A 26,246-nucleotide genomic window follows, 5' to 3' on the forward strand; every position below is an offset into this window, starting at 1 on the left:
TAATTTGACAATAAGATTCAAAAGTTTCTTATATATATGTACCTAGTTTGTGTCACACAGTCCATGTACCCTTCAAGTTGAATGAAAGGCATCATGATACATACATGTGTTATGTCAAAAGTTGGTCAAATGGTAAACTCGTGATAAATGCATCATCATTTAAGGGAACTTGCAAGTCATGAAGAAATGGTGGTGGCCTCCTAATCACTCCATCTAATGCAACACGCACACTGAGCAATGACATGTGCATCATGTCTTCAATAGTCTCCATGGTCTCACCACTAAGCTGCGGCAACTCCTCTAGCTCTGTAGGTAATACCAAGCTCTGAGAAGGTAGTGGAAAGAATCTAAGAGGTGGTGGTACATGCCTAAGGTCCATAAGAGCGCCGCCATGCTTGTATGTCCCAATTCGGGACCATATTAATGAGATCTGATATCAGTGTAATCCGGCCTCATATGTAACAAAAACTCTGCATATAAATGCTTGGAAAAATAACTCGAGACCTGGTCATGGTGGGTGAAATTTCTCCAAGCTCCAATGGATCTATCATACACAAAAGGGTTTACATCAACATTCCTAAAATATTTCAGTGGAATCGTACCTCTATGTCTAGCAGGGTGATCCGAAGGGATGTCAAACAACTCCCCACAAACATCAATGTCCTTGATGGCCACTTTCACCACCTCCTAAGTATTTGGGCCTCTAACCTCATGCCTCCTAGTCCTGTGTATAGATTGTAGGAGGTGACTTTGTGGTCTCGACCTTCGGTATGCATCGATCAAACTATTAATGTTATCCAATGTCAAAGAAAATGCATGATGAGTCAATGAATTTGTAGGGATGTTATGTATCTCTATCATGATCCATGTATGATGGGTCATAACATCCTCCAATGTGATATGACTTGTAGCATCATCCCACAGAGGGATAAATGTTGCACTCTAATCCTCAACTTTGATCTGTCGAGTGCTTGCAAATCGTAAACATAATTTAGCATATATAATTAACAAACTAGAAGCTTAATAACATATACAATATAGTTATATTTAAATAATTATATAGTTACATAGTTATGAAATACTTATAGTTATGTTACATGCTATGCTATATATGTCTGTGTTATGTTAAAAACTTTATGTTATGAACTAAATAGTTATAGAACCATGCTATGTTATATATATATATATATATATATATATATATATATATATATATATATATATATATATATATATATAGATATATATCAGGGATTTCAAACTTAATGAGGCAACACTAGCGTCTCCATTCATGGATGTGATCGGCGATATGGGTCCCAGTATCCTGTTTCACGGATGTGAGAAAATGGGTACCAGTTTTGTAGAAAATTTGTAACTAGAAGTGGGTGAGGAAGGTCACGACCAAAGAATTTAAGTCTGCATAGGTACCTCGAGTCAACTTGGTAGGAATTTGAGGAACACCATAAGTGATATGTCATCACATGGGCCTGAGGGTCCTCTTTAGCTTTTCCTTCGAATGTGGGGAAATCACTAGGAATCTTAGTGGGAACTGGATGCCAATAAGTTAAATGAAGAATTATATCATTTGTAAGCCTCAAGACATTGGGCAGTTCCAACATCGCTAGGAATGACAATTGTGGGTTAAAAGGCATATAAGGCCTTTGGTAAGGCCCAGTCTTTGGGTTCCAACCTTGTTGGTAAGTGTTTTTCCCCCAAAGTGGAGGATTTTTACCATAAGGGGCTTTATTCCCCCCCCCCCACCACTAAGCGATACCTTGACCATAAGGTGGATTCTGCCCAAGGTAGAGTTGATATTAACCTACCATAGACCATTGATAACCATAAGGCATATAAACATTGTGCATGGCTTATGGATTGTAAGGTTGCTACAACTGCTGACCCTGGTAATAAAGCCGTTGGACTGTCTGCTGCAGGGGTTTTCCTTGTGTTTGAAAGGTTTGACCTTGTTGATATAAAGGTTGGGCTTAATGTTGCAAGGGTTGACCTTGTTGCTGCAATGGTTGACCGTGCAGATACAAGGGTTGAATGGGGTTTTGTACAAATTGTGTTTGCTGTTGCAAAGGCTGTTAAAACCAGTGAAAAGGTTTCCTCTGCTGTTGCAAACGTTACCCGTGCTGCTGCAAAGGTTGCCCTTGCTACAATAAAGGTTGTTGAATAGTTCCTTAAGAAATTCCGTGTTGGTACTAGTAATTTATAATTGGGATTTTACCATATGCATTAGGAATAGGATTTTGACTAGGTTGCACATGAGGACCTAAGGTTTAATTTTCAGTGCTTGTTAAACATATGGAAAATAAGAGTGTTGGAGGGGTATTAGATTTGAATAAGGTTGTTGATATGGGATATTTCCTGCCCTAGCTAGAATAGATGAATCAACGAGATTAAGAATAACACTAATAGGTTGACTTACTCCAACGATGTGAGATTGTGATCCAATCACATTGGTTCCACTCGAGATAAGAGGTATATTTGGGTTTCCCCCCCAGGATGTGAATGAGGCGGTGGCAAATTCTGTCCACTTGAAGGGGGAATTGAGGAACTTACAGAAGTATAAAACGAAATTGTCGGTTGCCTCGGAAAGAAAGTTTGAAACAGCGGTAACGATTGCGTTAGAATAGTCGGTTGAATCGGAATTGAAGTAATGAAAGTTTGCACAAGGATATGAGAGGTCACATTAGGAATAAACAGACAAGAAGTAGGCATAGCATTTGATGACCAAATTAGATTTTGGTATAATGAAGAAGCACTCGGAGTTCCTAAAACTAACTGAGCCAATGTCGTGCAACCATGTGGAAGCATAAGCTCACTGTTCACAAGAGGTGGTTGAGATGGTACTCTTCCTTTATAAGGAAATCCTACCAAGGGAAAGTTGTATTCGAAATCATTATCAACACTAGGAGTGTGAGTAGCGAAGACTTCCAGAGGACCTCGAGAAGAGGTTGGAATCTCACCTTTTGAAGCCATAGATGGAAACAATTGGCGAGGAGGAATCCAAGATGGATGAGGAGATAACTCCAAAGGAAAACTCGTTCGATTTTATGGACTATAAGGATGTTGAGGACATACCACAAATGGATCAAAAAGCGGATTCGTAGTGTATACAACAAACCTCACACTCAATGGTTTTTGGATCAGACTCCTGAGATGATGATAAGCGTCGAGGTGGAGGACAAGAAGCAAGGGATTGGATACTTGCGACAATTCCAAGTTCAAACCCTTGAGCTTCAAGTGACTATGAAAGTTCAGGACGAACTCCTTGTGAAGACCCTTCAATATCAGTCGATGAAGGGGACTTGTGAGGTGAATAGAATGGTTCAATCATGATGACTTTCTCTTAGGAGGAGAAGTAGAAGAGATGACTCATTGAGGGTTGATTAAAATTAAAGTTTACAAGGAATTACTCAATTTGAGTCCAAGAAGAAACTGCATGGGTTTGAATTATTATCGTTGGCAGTTAATTTTATGACATGAAACAACAAATAAATAAAAAAGGGTAATGCTAGGCAACATGGTTTACCAAGTATCCATGAACCGTTATATAAACCTTAGTTGAAACCAAGGACTTGACATATAATGCCCGATCTCAACGACTGTTGTGTTCGGTGTATATCATTTACAAAGCAGCTGACTCAGTTACCTGTGGCTAAAGGATAGCAACATAGTGGGGTCTTCCAATAGATACTCGATGGTACAGAGAGCAAAAGTATGTTTTAGCATTTTCTAATGCATAACCATTTGGTGAGAGCGTTCCCATTTACTTGCCATACTGAAGTGCCTCCTATATACCCGAAGGTACTGGAGAACCTTCGATATACTTCCGTACTGGAACAAAATTTCACCCCTGGGATTTAATGAAAAGAGTTAACAACAACTGCTCTATTTAGAAAAACTGGAACACATCTCTAGCCTAGACCTCTAGATATTTGCATTAGATTACAAATGCTCCTTAGATTAATTGAGGTAAATTTTAAGTTTATCTTGAATTAGGTTTCAATTTTAGGGCTCAACGATGTCACCTGAATTCCTATGATGCAACTAAATGAGAAAAGTGAAATATTTTCATTCGGTGAAGGCTAAACTAATGAGGGAAGAGAGACAACCAAAAAAGCAAAATGCATCAAAACATAACTTCCTAGCTTTTCAAATGCATTGTGTAAAAATGAAAACTACTCTTTCACTTTCACTAACAAATTCAATTCCAAAATGGAATCCTATGAGAAATGAAAATCACTCTTCTTTTACTAAGATGCGCTAATATTTTTATTCTTTTCCTTTCACTTTGATTAAAACATGCAAACTAATGCACAAGTAAAGGGAAAAATTCAATCCAAAACTACTAAAATGGAAATTTCATTCACTTTTGAGTTTGAATACAAATCGTTTCAAAAGTGATTAAATGAAAAATTCCTTTCACATTTCTTTTCGAAACTATGGAATTAAAAGAAGCATTCACTTTCAGTTCTACTGTTGGGTGGCAGAGGTCCCGCGTAACAATTTTGGGGGCTTAGAGCCTATAAATTAGGATAAAAATATTGTAAAAATTCCAAAATATGCGGAGCACAAAATGTAATAGATCGAGTCAAAGGATTGTCCGCCCAAGAAATAATATAGAAGAATAGGAAGTAAGTTGGCTTGCCCATGGTCTGTGGACCAGGGGAAGGTATAAATAGAGCGAGGCTCTATGGGTAGAAAGTAGCTTTTGGTATGTAATTTTGGATCTGAACTGTAATGGGTTTTTGAGGAACAAAGTCTTGAAGCGTTTGTAAGTCTGAGTCAAGAGGGTTGGTAGATAGATAGAGGCTCTGCAGCTACGTGCACAGAGGCCTAGTAGATGTTATAAAATTATATATTACGGAGCAATGGAACACATAAATATTGCAGAAATATAAACACAGAAAACACATAAAAATAGAGAGACACAGATATACGTGGTTCACCCAGTTTGGGCTACGTCCACCCCAAACAGCCAGCCCTTCCTTTCCATTATCCAGCAAAATGAAGAGACACAACCTACAGCAGATCGCTGTAATATCCTCTGTTTTCTCTCATAGCCTCACCTCTCTGTTTCTCGCTCACATAATACACATCTATTTCTCAGCCTCAAATACAATGCCATCATACAAAGAGAGGGGTTTCATTCTAGGGCAAAAAACCCTAAACTAAACATAAGTTCTACCATCAGATCATCCGCTTAATGGACGACCCAGATTGACTAGAAATTACTATACTTTTACAAGGCAATTTTACATCTGTTTTTAGCTTCGGGGGCGCTGCCCCCGAGCCCCCGTCGAGGAACTGTTGGTCCCCAGACCCCCCAGCTGGGGGGGATTGGCCCCCCCGGACCCCCGTGGGGGGGAAAGGTACCCCCTACACCCCCCCGCATGGAGGGTGTACAAACTTCCTGGGGTATACATGCAACTGGAACAAAGACCTCTGAACAATCATGCTCCACACACAACAATCTCCCACTTCGAGAATGATTGTAGCAACTCCACCACTGCTTCATTTGCTAGACAATGACTCCTCTTTGGACCTGGTTGTTTCTCATCTTCATCGTCATCCTTGAAGACCAATTGAAACTGAGCATGTTCTCAGTTTCTCCCTGGTTACAACTTTTGTTAGCATGTTTGCAGGATTCTGGCTAGTGTGTACCTTTTCCAGCTTCAACTCTCCATCTTCCAACACTAATCGTATGAAATGGTACTTGAGCTATATGTGTCTAGTCCTGGAATGAAATGTTGAGTTCTTTGCAAGATGAATGGCACTTTGGCTATCACTGTATAATGTGCCCATATCATGGTCCTTATCCAATTCACCCATCAACCTTTGTAACCAAATCATTTCTTTACTAGCCTCTGTAGCAGCAACATACTCTGCTTCTGTTGTTGAAAGTGCAACAACACTTTGGATTTTTGAGACCCAACTGACAGTTGTTCCACCAATAGTAAATACATATTCTGTAGTGCTCCTCCTGTTATCTCTATCACCTGCCATCTGCATCAACATATCCCTGTAGAAAAATGTTTGCACCACCAAAGCATAATGCTTGATTTGTGGTACCTTTCAAATATCTGAGAATCCATTTCACTGCCATCCAATGTTCTTTTCCTAGATTCTTCATGTACCTGCTTACAACTCCCACTGCATGTGCAATATCAGGCCTTGTGCAGACCATTGCATACATTAAGCTTCTAACTGTTGATGCATATGGAAATTTAGACATATAATCCATGTCTTCTTGGGTTTTTGGGCACATTTCCTTACTAAGTTTTAAATGGTTAGCAAAAGGTGTACTAACTGGTTTTGCATTGTGCATATTAAATCTTTTCAACACCTTTTGTATGTAATCATTCTGAGACAATGTTAATTTGCAATTTTTCCTGTCTCTAGTGATTCTCATACCAAGGATTTGTTTTGCAGCTCCCAAATCCTTCATTGCAAATGAATTTGCCAATTTTATTTTGAGCACATTTATTTCCTGCATGTTAGACCCTGCAACAAGCATGTCATCTACATATAATAACAATATAATATAGCTGCCATCATTTTTCTTTTTTCAGATAAACACAATGATCAGAGTGACATCTAGTATAACCTTGTTCAGGCATAAACTTGTCAAATTTTAGATACCATTGCCTTGCAGCCTGTTTTAAGCCATACAAGCTCTTCTTCAACCTGCACACTAGTTTCTCCTTCCCTTTCACCTCATATCCTTGTGGCTGCTGCATATATATCTCTTCCTCCAAATCCCCATGGAGAAAGGTTGTCTTTACATCTAACTGCTCAAGATGCAAATCTTCAGCTGCTACAAGACTCAAAATAGTTCTGATTGAATTCATTTTAACAACAGGAGAAAATATTTCATCAAAATCAATACCTTTCTTCTGTGCAAACCCCTTCACCACAAGTCTAGCTTTGTACCTATGTTTTCCTCCATCTTCTTCTTTCAGCCTATAAACCCATTTATTCTTCAATATAGATTTTCCTGCAGGCAACATGACTAAGTCCCAAGTCTGGTTATGCATTAAGGAGTCCATCTCTTCTTCCATGGCTACCTCCCACTTCTTCCTGCTTTCAACCTACATTGCTTCTTAATAACATTTGGGTTCACCAGAATCAGTCAACAATAAATAATATAATGAAGGAGAGTATCGTTCAGGGGGTCTACTTATCTTGGTAGATCTTCTAACACCACTTTCAGGTGTTTGGGGTGCCTGTTGCTATTGTGGTGGTTGTTGTTGTTGATTATCATTATTTTCAGGCACCTTTACTTTTTCAATGATTTCATCAAGAACTATGTATTCCTTGTTTTCTTTTTCCTGTTTCTTTTCCTGCAACTAATTTTTATACAAGACCTTTTCATTGAACATTACATCTCCGCTCCTAATGATTTTGTGATTTTCGTAATCATATAAGTGATAACCAAAATCATTAACACCATATCCAATAAAGGTACATTTATTTGACTTTGCCTCAAGCTTTGTTCTATTTTCTTTATCAATATGGACAAAGGCCTCACAACCAAAAGGCTTTAAAAAAGAGTAGTTTACCTTTTTTCCTGTCCATGCTTCCTCTGGAACACCACCATCCAAGGAACTTGAAGGCCCTTTGTTTATTAGATAAATAGTAGTATCTACATCATCTACCCAAAACTGTAAAGGCAATCCTGTATGCAATCTCATGCACCTTGCACGCTCCATGATTGTTTTGTTCATCCTCTCTGACACACCATTTTCTTGTGGTGTTCTTGGAACTGTCTTCTCTCTGTGAATTTCATGCTCTGAACAATAGCTATCAAACTCTTTACTGCAATATTCACCTCCATTGTCTGATCTAAGACACTTCAATTTCATTCCTGTCTCAATCCCAACCAAAGCTTTCCATTTCTTGAAAGTATCAAATACATCAGATTTATTCTTAATACAATAAATCCAAGTTTTTCTAGTTGCATCATCCATAAAAGTAACATAATAATGAGAGCCACCGAGAGATGATACCTGAGCAGGTCCCTATACATCTGTATGCACAAGCTCTAATTTTTTGCTCTTCTTTTCTTTCCCAACTCTGAGAAATCTGACTCTCTTCTATTTTCCATAAATGCAATTCTCATAGAAGTCCAAATCAACATTCTTCAAACCCAGCAAAAAATTCCTTGAGTGAAGAATCTTCATCCCCTTTTCACTCATGTGTTCGAGCCTATGATGCCATAATGTTGCATCTACTCCTTTGGAAGTTAAAGCATTAACAGAGTAAGAAATACCATTGCATAAATACAATGTACCAATCTTTTCGCCTTTTTCTATTACCAGGGCTCCTTTGGTGACCTTCCAAGCTTTATCTGTGAAAGTTGTCACACAACCTTCGCCGCCTAACTGCCTTGTTGAAATCAGATTTTTATTTAGATATGGAACACGCCTTACCTCCTTTAGTAGCCATTGGTTTCCATTCTGCTGTTTTATAAGAACCTTACCCATTCCAACAATTTTACAGGGTTTATCATCACCCAAACGAACTTGTCTGAAATCTCCTTGAACATAGTCATGAAAGTATTTCTTATCGGGTGTGGCATGCAATGAGGCCCCTGAATCTACCACCCAAGAATCAGTGATATTTTCAAAATAAAGAATCAAAGCATCTTGTAACACCTCACATGTCACATTTGCTTCATGATTGTTTTCTCGCTGTGCATCTCCTTCTTTTCCCTCCGAGATCTACAGTCTTTCTTTAGGTGTCCTTTCTTTCTGCATTTCCAGCACACTATCCCCGATCTGGACTTGATTTGCCTTTCCTTGATTTACTGCGATATCCTGAGCTCTTTCCTCTTTCCATTTTTCTTCCCCTAGACTCTGCACTCAAAGCATTACCCGATGTCTCACCGGAGCTTTTCCATCGCATTTCCTCACTAAGGATAGCACCGACAACATCATCAAACTTTAAAGTACTAGATCCAGAGACAAAGTTACTAATGGCCATTACTAAACCATTCCAACTTTCTGGTAATGAGCACAAGAATAATAGAGATCTAACTTCATCTTCAAAGTTTACCCCTACAAAACTTAACTGACTTGTAACTGTATTAAGATCATTTAAATGATTTGCAACAGATCCACCTTCCGACATCTTCATATTAAATAACCGTTTCATAAGAAATACCTTGTTTGAGGCCGAGGGTTTTTCATATAGTTTCGACAACGCCTGAATCAAACCCTCTGTCGTTGTTTCCTTCGAAATGTTGAAGGCGACTGATGCAGCGAGGCACAACCGTATTGTGCCGAGTGTCTTTCTATCGAGAAGGTTCCATTCTTCATCTGTCATAGTCGTCAGCTTCTTTGTTTTTCCACTCAATGGTAGGTACATATCTTTCTGATACAGATAATCTTCCATCCGCATCTTCCATAGCGAGAAGTTTTGGCTGTTAAATTTCTCGACCCTAAACATACCATCTTCCGCCATTGCTCCCACTTGAACGAGGAATCCTTCTTTCCTGTGAGTTTATCAGCCAAATAGACCTTCAACTCTGATACTAGTTGTTAAAATTATATATTATGGAGCAATGGAACACATAAAATATTGTAGAAATATAAAAATAGATAAAACAAGAGAGACACAGATATACGTGGTTCACCCAGTTTGGGCTACGTCCACCCTGAACAGCCAGTCCTTCCTTTCTATTATCCAGCAAAATGAAGAGACACAACCTACAACAGATCCGCTATAATATCCTCTATTTTCTCTCACAGTCTCACCTCTCTGTTTCTCGCTCACAGAATACACATCTATTTCTCAGCCTCAAATACAATGCCCTCATACAAAGAGAGGGGTTGCCTTCTAGGGAAAAAAACCCTAAACTAAACATAAGTTCTACCGTCAGATCATCTGCTTAATGGACGGCCCAGATTGACTAGAAATTACTATACTTTTACAAGGAAATTTTACATCTGTTTTTAGCTTCGGGGGCGCTGCCCCCGAGCCCCTCCCAGGGGACTGCTAGCCCCCAGACCCTCGTGGGGGGGACAAGTCCCCCCCGCACCCCCCTGCGTGGAGGGGTGTACAAACTTCTTGGGGTATACATCCAGCTGAAACAAAGACCTTTGAACAATCATGCTCCACACACAACAATAGAGTCCGCAGCTGTGTGCATGGATCCCCTATAGCTAAGTGCACAAGGTAGATCTGGATGTATTGGTGAAGAAAGTGAATAAATATAAGTTTATTTTGAAATTCTGTGTTAATTCTGAATTATTTCGGATCTGTCTAATTTATGGTTGATATAACTATTTGATCTATGCATGTATGCTTATTTTATCAATCTATATCTTTTCTGAGTGCACGAACTGGTTATTTCTAGTAAATGTTTGCTTAAATACCATAAAAGGTAGATCTAATATTAAAACAATGCATTAACAAGTATTAAGGATTTTCCTGGGTCCGTATCTACGTAGAGCAGAGTGGTGCGAAGCCACAAAATGGTGCGTGAACCCTCCAGACCACATCAAGACATCCCAAGGGTGCGGAAACCTCGTTATAGCACCCTCCCTTACTACCTCGGGTGAGACCTGAGTCCGCGATCCGCAGGCTGTTGTCGAAAGGGCTGGTAGCTGCGGGATTTGTTTGGCTAAATAACTCTTTCAAACCTCGGTCAGGCCCATATAAGCCAACAAATGGTTCCATTGCTGGGACTAGGATCTACCTAAGGGGTGTCTGATGTTGGAATACTAGATTCCTACAAGGAAAGAGCTTGAAGATTGATTGGATTAGGAGCAATGCGAGTTTATAAGAGCACTGACGCATAAGCCAAAGGTTAAGAATGACGAGCGCGATGCAGCTATCGGTATTTAAAGGAGCAGGAAGTGAGGATCCAGAATAATTTTGGTTCGTGGTAGCTGCGGTATGGGCAGCGCATGGAGTTATTGATGATAACATCAAGAAGGCTACTTAAGTTAGTGCATTGCAGGACCGAGCGCTAACATGGTATATAAAGTACTCAAGCGCTAACCCGAATGTAGGGACAACAAAGATCCAAACTGAATTAAGAAAATAATTTGGTCAGCCAAAATCAGAGACACAGTTGGTCATTGGGTTCAAAGAGATAGCGATGCTGCCGGGTGAAACCCCGTGGGATCTGGATCAGAGGTTAAAAAGCACAATTTGTGAGGCTAACATGACATTGATGGATGTGCAACACTGTGCGTGGTTTGTGGCATCATTGACACCACATGTGAGGATGACGCTATCACAGCAAAAGATCTCAACCCAAGCTGAAGCATTAGAAACCACTATGAGATTGCACGAAACACCAATACAGGATCCGGGGTTGGAGTTCAACAAATCCACACACAGATACAAAACCTGTGTTTAGAAATGCATAAGTTAAAACAAGAACAGGCACCTCGCCTAGGAGCCTGAGAGGAAGTATGGTGTATAAAGTGTCAGAGCCAGGGTCATGATAAAGATCACTGTCTGGTTTTCGCAAACTATGTGGTAGTGGGGGGACCAACGCCATTGCGACCAAAGGCACAGGCAGGGCTAAGTGCAGCGCCCACACTCTAGTGCACGATATGTCAGGAGGGAGGAGAGCATGCCACAGACAATTATCATCTATTACAGAACATGAGACAACCCCCCCGAAGCGGCTGTTTTGCAACTTTTGCAAATCGGTGGGCCACGAAGAACGAGACTGCCGTAGCTATCAACTATTGATGGACCAGTCACCTGCCTATAGAATGCAGACTGAAGTGAAAGGTTAGGATCTAGCCACGATGATAGCACACGGTGGATTCTAGGGACATGGACGAGGATGGGGAGGAATGGGGCCAGGAAGGGGTCACGACCAGCTCATCTGTTACAACTACGGAGGACCAGTTCACTACGCATGGGACTGTACTAATCCAACTAAAATATCATGCCCTTACTGTGAGAAATTCGATCATGAACTAATAGATTTCCCCACACTGATAGCGCAGATTCGTGAGAAAAGGGCAACACAACCTACGACGACACAGAACGTCTAGATGATGAGCTCCAAACTACGTGAAGAAGATCCCAACCTAAATATGGTGCTCAAAAGTGGCATGGTCACAAGAGAAGACAAGGGGGAACCAACCAAGGAGGACACAGGAATTTGCAAGGAGACAGGTCTAGAAGCTAGGGAGAGCTTCATGGCGGTCTCTACCCCAGGTGGTAGGGATCAATAAGAGCTAAGGGATCCCTCTATGCTGACTACCTTTTTAGAGACATGCATGAAATTGCTTCGTGATACTAGAGCGGTTAAGGGATTGCAAGAATTGATAAATAGGTGCATAGGGTCAAGTGAACCTCGAATGATTCGAAAATTGGGAATACATGCATCGCGGATTGGGTGGGAAATGTGGTTAACAATACATATTGGTGACTATGAGATGGATCAAATCATTCTAGACTTGGGCTGAGATGCAAATGTACTACCTAGACAGATGTGGGAGTGCATGGGCAAGCCCACGCTGTAATGGTCTCTTATTCAATTGAGGATGGTGAATCAACAAAAGATCTTGCCCATGGGAAGACTGCAAGGGGTTACGGTTGATATAGAAGGCGCAAGCACCTGAACGGACTTCGAGGTAATCGAAATTGTGGATGAAAGTAGCCCCTACCCCACGTTATTAGGAATATATTGGGCCACTGACATGAATGGAGTTATTAATTTAAAGAAGCGAAAAATGATCTTTGAGAAGAGGTCGCTCCGCGTAGTCATTCCGTTAGACCTGGATGAAGGACTGCAATACACTGAATCCGTGCGTGATGAAGGAAGTGATGATGAATTAGATTGTATTTACAAAATCACTGCACGACAGCAAGTGAGTGACAATCCGATGGCAGAACGAAGAATATCATCGGGGCATGCAGAATCATGCACCGAAGATTCAGATGAATAAGATGAGCGATGGCATAACCGATTGAATGGGGTAACCATGTTAAACTGCAATATGGTGACTAAATCGCTGTGTTGCATTAAAGCTCAGGATCCCGAACTATCAATGCATGATGGGCTAACAGTAGTAGATGAATTCTTGATCAAATTTGAAAGCACGCTACCAGCGCACCAGTGGTTCAATGCGTTGAAATGGGCATGCATGCGATGCTTGCACATTGGTGGGGCACACATGAAGCAACCTTCGATAATTGGCGCGACTGTAGGCACATGATATAGATACGAATTGGGAAACTGGAACTATAGATAATGGAGAAATACGATGGGCGTGATGATCTGCGCATGCACTTGACTAGATGGGTCCAAGCTTATGGAGAAAAGTCCCAACAGGAGTGGGTACACTTATTTTATCATACCCTGGACGTCATCCCAAGGAATTGGTATACTGAAACAAAGCTCCGACATGGCACAAGAGAATGGGATATCTTGTGCGAAGGGCTCCTGTCAAATTTCCTCTTTGAGGATCAATGGATGGATATGGTGGATGATGCATTGTAGGTGGTAAAGGTCACGATCTTCAAAATACTATCGGAAGCAGAAGAAATCGTACAACCAGACTGGTCGCGACAGTTGAGCCAGGCCCTGGAATGTTACAATGTGCAGGTAGAAGATTATGAGGACGAACCTAGAAACATCAATATTCCAGAAACAGAGGGGAGTCGCGAGGTGCGTAGACCAGCAACCGAGGATCCAGACATCACTGCACCACTGAAAACAAAACAAGTAAACATCGAGACAGAGGAAGAGCCGAAGTATGCAACATTGGGAGACTATTGGGACGATGCCACGGTGGAAAAGGTGGTCGAGTTGCTTCGAGAATATCAAGACTTATTCCCTACAAAAATCACGGAGTTAAAAGGAATCCTCGGTGACCTGGGAATGATGAAGATAACCCTGAAGCCGAATGTGAAGCTGGTTAAGTAGCGGCCTTACCGGTTGAATCCAAAATACAAAGCAAAGGTTCACAAAGAGTTGGATAAGATGCTTGCAGCAGGAATAATTGAACCGGTAGAAAAGTCTGACTGGGTAAGTCCTATGGTTGTGCAGGAGAAGAAATAAAAGGGCGAAATTCGCAGCTGCGTTGATCTCAGAAAGCTCAATGATGCATGTGTCAACAATCCCTTCTCGACGCCATTTATAGAAGAGGTAGTGGAGAATGTGGGAGGACAAGAAGCCTACTCCTTCACGAACGGATTCTCAGGTTACCACTAGATCAAGATCGCGCTAGAGGATAGAAGCAAGACTACATTTGCCACCGAATGGGGATGTTTTCAGTATATGGTGATGCCCTTTGGACTAAAGAATGTTTCGGAAATATTCTTCCATGTTGTGGTAGCTGCACTCAAGGAATTCATACACAAGTTCTTAGAGGTATATCTTGATGATTGGACCATCTTTGGGCTAGTTAAGAAACATACCGCGAGCTTACGATTAATGCTGGATACTTGCCGGCGGCAACAGATTGCGCTCAATCTGAAGAAGTGTACTTTCCTCATCCCCTTCAAGAAATTGCATGGCCACATGTTTTGTAAGCAAGGTTTGATGGTGGATCTGATGAAGATCATTGTCATACTCAATTTGCAAGCACCTCAAAGTGCCAAACAACTACGCGCCACACTGGGACACACTGGGTACTATTGGAAGTTCATAAAAAGCTATGCGCAGATCACGGCACCAATGAAACAGTTGCTGAAGAAGGATGCTACTTATTGCTAGAATGAGGAATGCAACAGAATCCTGGAAACACTTAAGGAAAAGATGGCATGAACCCCTATATTGGTCTTTCTGAAATGGGACATCGAATTTCATGTGCACGTTGACGCATCCTGTATCGCATTGGGCACGGTACTCACTCAAGAAGGAGTATAGGGAATTGATCATCCGATTGCATTCGCAAGTCAACGACTGTCAAAAGTTGAGAAGAACTAGTCCACTACTGAGTGAGAAGGATTGGCAATGGTAGACGCGCTCGAGAAATACTGCCACTATCTGCTTGGAGGACACTTTAAGATGTATACTGATTACTCAGTGCTAAAATACCTAGTAAATAAGCCTGTGTTGGGGGCCGCATTTGCTGATGGCTGTTATTATTTCAAGAATATGACTTTGAAGTCATCGTAGAGCTAGGACGTCTGAACACAGGCCCAGACCACCTATCTCGAATTGAGAACAGTGAAGAGCTCACAAACTTGGAGGAATTACTACCGGATGCACAACTATATGTAGTGCGCGTCGCAGATGGCCATTTTGAGGACATAATCCACTTATTAACCATAGGAACTGCGTCGCAAGGAGGTGCGATCTATCTTGCTAAGCTCAATGGAGACCCCTTCCGAGGAAGAGTAAATGGCAGTCGCCTGAAGCTCTACACAGGTGGGTCGACCGCTTGACTAACCGACAGAAGGACAGTCTCACCACCCCAGCCAGTTGAAAGAGAGTGCAGGATGATAAAGCAGTCTGGGGGGAAGCTGCGCGACCACCGGGGTGCACGTGGCTATGATCTGTCACAAGGGTCGCGGTTGCGTAGGAAGGGATGCGCTGCTGCATTGTCAAGCAGAGAGGTGATTGTTGCTATCACTATTCATGACAAGATGTTTGAGTTATGGTAAAAGGGAGTGGGCGGCGGGAAATTAAGAGATAAGTTACGAATCGGATTTGGAACGATCTACCGCAGGCTCAATAGAATGACACTGGAAAAGACAGGAGCCAAAAAATTTGAATTTAGAAACACTTATAAATCACAGGAAGGTTGTCACCAAACAAGCTGCGCTTCTGAGAACCTTAAGCTATTGTGCTTTCCCACTGCTATGGAACTCTTTATTATCCACGCTCAAGGAGTATGGTTGAATGTTGTGTTATGGCCAAAGATGTCGGGTTTTTTGAAGAATACAATGTGGACAGCTGCGAGCACCATGCAGAGTTCAACATCGACGGGAGGGGATGTGTCGAAAGTTTATAGACACGAAGCAGAATTGGTCCGGATGCCATCGCCTTACCCATGGGCTAGTTGGCGAATCATAAAGGATAAAGGAAAATCTGTGAATATGAAGCCACTTGGAGGAATTGTAGTTAACAGGTCGTCTCTAGTGTATCCTAAAGATTGGGATTTTGCGGACAACAGCAATGGTCTTGCAAAATTGCAACACAAGCTGTAGCAGATAGTGTGAAGAGAAGATACAAACATAGAAATTGGCTGTGTTGGTACAAGGTGGTCCTGTATGCGGCACCCCAGCTAGAGCTAAAATCCTATGAGGGGGTGTTCTGTGTTAATCGAGCAGAGCAGAATGAGCATTATCAGTTGCGAGACTTGGTAGAAACCACGAAGCAAGAACAAGAAGAAGCGTTGCAGGAGATGAAGAAGGAGCAACAGAATGAAGGACGTCACTCACGGGGAGGTGAACCATGGAGCCTAGGTAGCGCGTCTCGCCACACCAAAGGGTGACTCGAGACGAGTCATGATGATTGTGTTGGGGGTCTGTTGGGTAGCAGAGGTCCTGCGTAATAGTTTTGGGGGCTTAGAGCCTATAAATTAGGATAAAAATATTGTAAAAATTATAAAATATGCGGACTATGAATTGTAACAGATCGAGTCAAGGGGTTGTCCGCCCAAGAAATAATATAGAAGAATAGGAAGTAAGTTGGCTTGCTCTATGGGTAGAAAGTAGTTTTTGGTATGTAATTTTGGATCTAAATTGTAATGGGTTTTTGAGGAACGAAGCCTTGAAGCATCTATAAGTCTGAGTCAAGAGGGTTGGTAGATAGATAGAGGCTCTGCAGTTGTGTGCACAGAGGCCTAGTAGAGTCCGCAGCTGTGTGCACGGACCCTTGTAGCTGAGTGCGTAGGGTATATCTGGATGTATTGGTGAAGAAAGTGAATAAAGATAAGTTGATTATGAAATTCTATTTTAATTCTGAATTATTACGAATCTGGATAATTTATGGTTGATATAACTATTTGATCTATGCGCGTATGCTTATGTTATGTATCTATATCTTTTCTGAGTGTGCGAACCAGTTATTTCTGGTAAATGTTTGCTTAAAGACCATAAAAAGTAGATCTAATCTATAAACAATGCATTAATAAGTATTAAGGATTTTCCTGGGTCTGGATCTACGTGGAGCAGAGTGGTGCGAAGCCACAGAATGGTGAACGAACCCTCCAAACCACATCAAGTCATCCCAAGGGTGCAGAAACCTGGTTCCAGCACCCTCCCTTGCTACCTCGGGTGAGACCTTAGTCCGCACTCCGCGAGCTGTTGTCGAAAGGGACAGTTGCTACGGGATTTGTTTGGCTAAATAACTCTTCTGAACCGGGGTTAGGCCCATATAAGCCAACATCTACTAAAGAAAACAACTGTAATCTCTGTTTGACAATGGAACAAAATAAATTTTCAAAGCACCAATATGATTCAATACTAATGAAAGTAACTCCACAAACATCAACCGAAAGCAACTTGAAAATGGTGTCCTGACTGCAGCAAGACTCCTAAATGGAAGAAATCAACTTGACAGAGACAAGACAAATGATGAGTGGAGGGTGACCTAGACCTAGAAACCCTAGAAGGAAATCAAGCCTCAAACACACATCAACAAAAGCCAAGAGAAAATTGCAATCACACAAGGATGACAATCAAGAAAAACACACTGTAATTACAGTGGAAAATCAATCAGAGAGGTTGAAAACCAACGAAAACAAGAAGAAACCCTAATTTTCTTCTATCATATGGGATTAGTGTGCCTAATAAAGGAGAAAGGGCGATGAAAGGCATAGCAACGCAACTATAAATTGAAAATCAGCCCTGGAAACACTTCTGTCAAAGCAGAAAACATGTTGGGTGAGGGAAATAAGGAAAAAATAAAAAATATTGAAAACCAGAGCAGGATCAACACTCTCAAGAAAAAACCAGTGACTGCATAAATCTATATTGAGGCATACAAGCCAAGAAATCGGCAGTTGGTCAAACTCATCACAGAATCTAATCGAAGGAATGGATGTAGAGGTTATGGCTTCCCTAGTGGAGTCACAATTTTGTTGTCTAGTTTTTTTCCTCTCTTCGGACAGAGATGATACCTCTAGTTCAATGAGCGGGACTAGCAACCAATGTAACAATCTACGAGAAACTTTCCTAAATTATAATTGAAATGAGAAGAGGAAGGATACCTACCTCGTTTTGATGCTATAACACACTCCTTTGTTGAATATCTTGATCACTTTCTCCTCAAGCTTAGCGCTACTGCTCACAACGTTTGAATGCCTGCACAAGAGATCAAAGACATGAAAAAGAATACAACTGTAACAAGTATAATCGAATGTAATCCACTTAATATATTAAGGAACATTAAGATAAATGATGCATTGAAACAAGCATTTATGGAAAATGAACCATCAATTGTATATATTAAAAGATGAAAGAGGAAACATACAACCAAAGCCTTGATGTTAATAATTCCATCTTGAATGAATGTGCAAGTCCAAGCTCAATCTCTCCAAGCACTCCTTCTCTAAGCCGAATGAGTAGCGTGTAGGCACTATCTCAACATAAGGGTGCAAATAATTAGAGACCAAAAATTTTGGAATGGGAGAGGATGAATATATAGGTATGGAGAGGGATTTAGGATCTCTCCAAAGATAGGGGAAGGCCCTCATCTCAAGGAGGAAGCTCATAGGGATAAGATCAAAGGAGAATATTGGGAGAATTTGACCACATCCACAATGAACAACCTCCAACTCATCGTTCTGGAAGCCTCTAGACATGAAGCTTCTTGTCCTCTTTGGGAAAACTTGCCTTTTAGGGATCTGCATGAGTATCCAAGTAGAAAGCACACTGCTAGTGCAAGGCTAGTATGATACAACCTACCATCAGTGCTAGTTGCCAATGTCACAGTTGCACTAACCTTGAAATTATGGTTTTTATCTTACTTCTTCACGGGAGGCTCAAGGCTTGTTTTCATTAAGTATTTAGGGAGGATCTTGACTACATGTTAGGATGGGTACACTACATAATTGCCAAGTTTTGGGCACTCCAAGGTATGACACAAGGAAGTGCAGGAGGTGTGTTAAAATTGGCAACTAGGGCCAAACTCCATGTGGGTCAGCTTATTTATGGCAGCTGATATTTTTATTAGATCCCTCTTGTCGAGAGGTGTAGGATTGATCTAAAGATCATCCGACTCTGATAAGTATTTATGGAGATATGAATTTATTTTGATTATGGAATTATTATCAAGTCGACGAGCAACTTATGTAGGCTCAAGAAGCCCAAACGTCATGTCTATTCAACCTATACGTTTTTGGTATAAATAGAAGAGTTTTTATGTCATTTGAAATACATTCTTGAGGTGATCTCCTCCTCTCCACGTCTTGGCTTTTTGGAGTAGGAGAGAGACACCAAGGGTAATACACTGACCTACAAGTCCTGGAGGAGAAGGTATTAAACGCAGCCCTATATTATAGTTATGTGATGCCCTAATCCAATGCAGGTCATGAAGATCTATCCGAAGGCTTATGAGGATGCAAACAAAGACATTATACACTTGACCTTATACGTTGTTCATGGACACCCTATGCACAGTCATGGAGACATTCATACGTATACAATTTAGACATATTTGGGATATTGGATGCCTCTGAAATAAAGAGCAGCTACAGGATGAATGTTGGAACTCTGGTAATAAAGCCGCAGTAAGGGTAACGATGACACCACCGTCAAAATCCCATGCATTCAATGAAGAAGCTGCTTTCATAACTGCAGTCTAGTATGGAAGAGAAGCGACAGGCTTATGAAGATCTAAACACAGTCAATGGGTCAAGTCAACAAGACCTGTTCATGCATCTGAACCTTGCACTCCTCTCTGCCATTCCATGTGAAGTTTGAGTATATGCTATACAAGTTTAAGTATACACTATACAGGTATGACAAAACTCACTTATAACCAAAGTAGCTGCATAATTCATAGTGAATGAGGAAGCCGGGGGTAGCCGTAGTGATAAGGGTAATTAGGCTGCAAGAAGGAACTGCTGTAGCCACACCAAAGGAAGGAACTGCTGCAGCTGCAATCTATGCATATAGATCTTGGTGGTATCCCTGTGGCAGTTTAGATGTAATAAACCACAGTAACTCAGATTTCATAATGAAAATTATGTTGGGTGTCATCTCAGTCTCACTTATGTATATGCCATTGTCTCGGCATAATCACAATGATGAAGCAGGTTTCAGTGTTGATCAAGAGCTTCTCATGAATAAGTATCTCTGAGGTAGTCAAGATGATAAGGATCATAATAGCCTCAACATGATGAAAGAAGCAATGATCACCAAGTCAAGAAGAGTCAGCCTTGGAAAGGATTAGAATCTGAGATCATGATCTCAAAATGATCTCATCATATATATGTATATGATCATAATCAGTAATGGGATTGCATGATGAAGTAAAGGGCAACATGATCAGCAATGAGACTACATGCTGATGTATGAGGGCAGCATGATGATGGATAATATCATGGACATGAAGGGCATCATGATGATCGATAAGATCATGGACATGGGCAGCATGATGATAATCATGATTAGTACAACATGGTGCAGTATGCAATGGTACAGCATGAGAACCAGATGCAGCACGATGATAGGTGAAGGAGTCACCTTGGAGAATCAGTTGAAGCAGAATGTCTTCAACTAATCTCATTGTTATACGAAATGATCTATGCCAGATCTAGATAAGTCAAAGTGTTGACCTCTGTTGTAAATGTGCTATCTCTCTCTCTCTCTCTCTCTCTCTTTCTCTACTGAACTTTGAAGAACATAAAATAAGAATTGATCAAAGTTTTCCCCACATTGGGGTTTGTCCCTGGCTAGCACCACATCTTGTGTCATCTTGTCTTGGATTGTCTTCTGCGATTTATGTTTATGTTCTATTTGCAGTTTATGATATGATTTCTAGCTGTGAAAATTTAAATAAATTGCTCTAGCATAGAACATACCTAAAATTAACATGGTATCGGAGCTGAGGTGAAGACAATGCCCAAGCAAGAGTGAAAGCGCAATCACCAAAGGAAGTTGGGACAAGACAAAAGGATCAATGGGTTCCTCATAATTCACCCAGGGTGAAGTCGAAGTAGAGAATATTATTAGACTGGTGCAACAGAAATTTCTTATGGCCTACCTAAATATCACTTCATTGGGAAGTTTGGATGTAAGGATGGAAGGAAAGGAATATGCCTTGGTTACAATATTTTTTGCGTTTATGTGAAGGAGTGTCTGAATGGCAGAGAAACAGGTCATCAAGGACATGACTGTCTCTTCAAAGAAAGAAAGGAACCCCAAAATATCTTTTATGTACCTGATTAGCAAGAAGAACCTGGTGTCCATCTCGGAAATGGAAGTTTAAGGTTTCAAGGTGGTACTCATCAATGGAAAGGTATGTGTTTGAAAATAGATTTTTCAAATATGTTTTAGAGTTCATGATTGTATCATGTCCACTGGGGACCATGTCCATTGACTCAGCACCAGAGGTCTGTGAGTCAAATGGTGACCAGGATGCCTAAATTCAAAAAGAGCATGAAGGTACATGTTTGAGATGTGACGAAGGAAAATCTAATAGGGCGACCATTCCCCTCATGTAGCAGGTCCACATGTTTGGAACAACTCGTGGAGTTTGAAATTCATCAACGGAATCTCATGTATACAGGTGGATGAAAGCCCCCTATGGCTTGAAGGAAAACACCTCGAGAGTAATATGAGAGGATTGATAGCTGTTTGATGAAGCAGAGATTCACTAGGAGTGAAATCGATCCAAACCATTACCCGAAGTTTGTGGATGATAGACCTCTCATACTGGCACCTCATAAGGACGACCTATTTCCAACAGGCACAAACCCTCTCATTTTCAGAAGTAAGAGGGAGTTGGATTCCAGACATATGCTTTGCAGTTAGCATGGTGAGCTCATATTTGGTTGAGCCTCACTGGATTGGTGCCAAGAATCTTTTGAGATATCTTCGGGGCACAATATCTCATGGATTGAGATACACTGCCAGAAATATGAAAAATGCATGATTATTCGAATGTTGACTGGGTAGGCAGTGTGGAGGATCACCAGAGCACTTTTTTGTGTTAGTTCTCTTTGGATTCTACTTCGATATCATGGATGAGGAGGAAGCAGAAGTCATTTGTTATAAGTACCATCGAGGCCAGATACATAACTACGAGTATGACCTTATATGAAGTTGCCTAGTTGTGGAAACTCTTCAGTGAGTACACATGATGAATACCACTGTGATTCTCTGTGACAACCAGAGGAGGGATTCAATTATTGAGGAATCCCGTATTCAATGATTTCTCCAATAGATAGACATCAGATACTATCTTATCTTGGATATGGTAAGCCGATAAGCAAGGAGGACCCATCGCACTGAGATGATGTATAGGTCGCTACACTTTGTCAGAGCCCCGAGGAAAGATCAAATTTGTGATTATCCTGAATGACTTGGAGTCGTCAAAAGACCCTTGTAAAAGGGCCCTGCATGTTGCATACATTGAGCTCAAGGGGCTTGCGGTTCTTACTAGAGCAACATACGACCACAGGGTGACTCACCCTCCCCTAGTGGTGCGCACTGTGGACAAGATCATTTTCTCTCTTGTGGGATAGGATGATTCACTCTCCTGTGGAGAGGATGATTCAATCTCCTATGGACAAGATGATTTTCTCTCTTGTGGAACAATATGATTCGCTCTCTTGTGGGACATGATGATTCACTCTCCTGTGTAGCAGGATGATTAGTTCTCTTGCAAGGTCTGGATGATGTATTCTCCATGATGATTTTGTAGCAGGATGATTAGTTCTCCTGTGAGGTCTAGATGATGTGTTCTGCATGATGATTGTGTAGTAGGATGATTAGTTCTCTTGTGAGGATGCGATTTATTAAGTTCTCCTGTCGAGGCATCCTACCCATGCAATATGGGACTCATGGGAAGTACCTCTCATCTGATCAATGAGCAGGGAAATGAGGATAGGGACCATAGTAGTACTAATGGACACATCGTTGTAAGTATCTTAATCCCTATGATAGGATGACCTTCATTGATCTGGGATCAATGATGCTAGTCTGGGACTAGTGGTAGGAGTTGTACCTACTATGACGCTGAATTCGGGTCAGTTGAGATTGGTCTAGGACCAGTGGTACATACTCTGAGACTAACTTAGGGTTAGTGGAAGACTAGTCTGGGACCAGTGAGAGTGTTACATGCCATGACGCTGACTTCGGGTCAATTGAGACTGGTCTGGGACAAGTGGTACACTCTCTGAGACTGATGATACTGGTCTCAGACCAGTAGTAGGAGTGGTACCCACTATGACGTTGACTTTGGGTCGGAAGAGACTGGTCTAGGACCAGTGGTGCGCACTCTGAGACTGACTTCGGGTCAGTGGAGAATGGTATGAGACATTCTCGATCAATTCTTCTTCTTCACGGTTAAGCAAAGATAAGTTGAGCAGAGAAGAGCAGAGCCAATAGAGTAGAGTAGAGCCAGTAAAGCAGAGCAGAGCAGCAGAGCTGAGAAGAGCTAGAAAAACTTAGTAGAGCTGGGAAAAGCTGAGCAGGGAAGTGCAGGGCACTAATGGCAGAGATAGTACAATTGGACATATGGATCAGCGGATGGAGTTCTCCCTAGTTGAGAGGGAGTGTTAAAATTGGCAACTAGGGCCAAACTCCATGTGGGTTAGCTTATTTATGGCAGCTGATATTTTTATTGGATCCCTCTTGTAGAGAGGTGTAGTATTGATCTAAAGATCATCCGATTCCGATAGGTATTTATGGAGATATGAATTTATTTTGATTATGGAATTATTGTCAAGTCAACCAGAAACTTATGTAGGCTCAAGAAGCACAAACGTCATGTCTATTCAACCTATATGTTTTTGGTATAATTAGGAGAGTTTTGATTTCATTTGAAATACATTCTTGAGGTGATCTCCTCTTCTCCATGTCTTGGGTTTTTGGAGTAGGAGAGAGACACCAAGAGTAATACACTAGCCTACGAGTCTTGAAGGAGAAGGTATTAAATGCAACCCTATATTATAGTTATGTGATGCCCTAATGCAACACAGGTCATGAAGATTTATCCGAAGGCTTATGAGGATGCAAAAAAAGACATTATATGCTAGACATTATACGTTGTTCATGGACACCCTATGCGCAGTCATGGAGAAATTCATACGTATACAATTCAGATATCTTTGGGATCTCGGATGCCTCTGAAATAAAGAGAAACTATAGGATGAATGTCAGAACTCTAGTAATAAAGCCGCAGTAAGGGTAATGATGGTGCCACTGTCAAAATCCCACACAGTCAATGAAGAAGTTGTTGTCATAACCACAGTCCATTATGGAAGAGGAGCTGCAGGCTTATGAAAATCTAAATGCAGTCAATGGGTCAAGTCAACAAGACATGTTCACACATTTGAACCTTGTACTCCTCTCTGCCATTCCACGTGAAGTTTGAGTATACGTTATACAGGTTTAATTATATGTTATTAGGTATGAAAAAACTCACTTATAACCAAAGTAGCCATAGAAGCCGCAGTGAATGAGGAAGCCAGGGGTAGTTGCAATGATAAGGGTAATTAGGCTGTAGGAAGGAACTACTGTAGCCGCACCACAAGAAGGAACTTCTTGTAAAATTTTCTCTACAAATAAGCTAGCTCACTGATATCATGTAGAAATTTCACCTGTAGATCCAACTGATATATGCAACGTACTAAAGCATAATACTAGATCTACATCTACCATAAACTTAGCGAAAGCTTAATTGAACATGAGCAACATCAAACATGAATAGATATAATTGAGAATGAGAAGTAATCAACCATAACACAAAAGATATAACATGGGGAAAGCACCAGCCTAAAACCCCATCTTTGTATTATCAATCAAGTGGAAATCCTCAACAACATACAAAAGGAATCAGCTCAAAAGCTATCTTTTTCTCTCTGTACTCTGATGATGTAGCTCATGGACTACCTAGGCCTATATATATAGGCTGCACAACTCCTCCAAGATCCTATTTCCTTGCATAGTTTTGATTGGGGTCCAATGCCATAACATGTGTGAATTGGCCACATCATACCTGCTGTAACCTCAGGTCCAACTGTGCAATCCATAAGGAATAATATTCCTTCTGCATGCAAGGAATATTCACCAAGGAATATCCTAGCAACTGATAGTGCATTGTCCCTCCATCTAATCTCAACTAGGTCTCTGTCTGAACTGACATGCATGAGTTATCCATGAGTGAATCTTCAGTTATATAAAAATACCAGTTGTTACATGCATGCAAGCATTAACAAACTAAATCTCATTAATTTAACAACTTGTTAAATTAATCTAACTGGACTTGACTCACTTAACTGAGCCAAATAATTACAACTCATAATTAAAACTCATCCTCATCCTTTAACTGATGGTTAAATCCCTCAATCAAAGGAGAAACTGTTGCATGTCCACACATAGACTTCAAGTTCATAATTCCTTAACTAATTAAATCAAACTAAATGAATTAATTAATTTACAAACTGCTGTTAATATCAAATTCGAATTTTACTTCCTATTTTTAGTCCAGGGACTGACTAAAATAGGAATCCACACTGAACTGCTAAAAATAGAACTTTTATTTTTATCACTTCCATTTTTCATTCCCTGTTGCCCAATCTAGCACTGGTACCCAAACTTCTATTTTTAGCAGTTCTATTTTTAGCAATTTCTTGTTGCCATTTTTCAACACTGCTGTAGCCACAATCTATGCGTATATATCTCGATGGTATCCTTGTGGTAGTTTAGATGTAATAAACCACAGTAACTCAGATTCCATAATGAAAATTACGTTGGGTGTCATCTTAGTCTCACATATGTATATGTCACTGTCTCGGCATAATCACAATGATGAAGTAGGTTTCAGTGTTGATCAAGAGCTTCTCATGAATAAGTATCTCTGAGGTAGTCAAGATGATAAGGATCATAACAACCTCAACATGATGAAAGAAGCAATGACCACCAAGTCAAGAAGATTTAGGCTTGGCAAGGATTAGTGTCTAAGATCATGATCTTAAAATGATCTCATCATATATATGTATATGAGCATAATCAGTAATGGAACTACATGATGAAGTAAAGGGTAGCATGATTAGCAATGAGACTACATGCTGATGTATGAGGGGAGCATGATGATGGATATGATCACGGACATGAAGGGCAACATGATGATGGAT

Source organism: Pinus tabuliformis, chromosome X (genome assembly GCF_031772625.1).
Source record: "Pinus tabuliformis cultivar Carrire ecotype Pingquan chromosome X, CPIR1, whole genome shotgun sequence".
Classification (NCBI taxonomy): Eukaryota; Viridiplantae; Streptophyta; class Pinopsida; order Pinales; family Pinaceae; genus Pinus; species Pinus tabuliformis.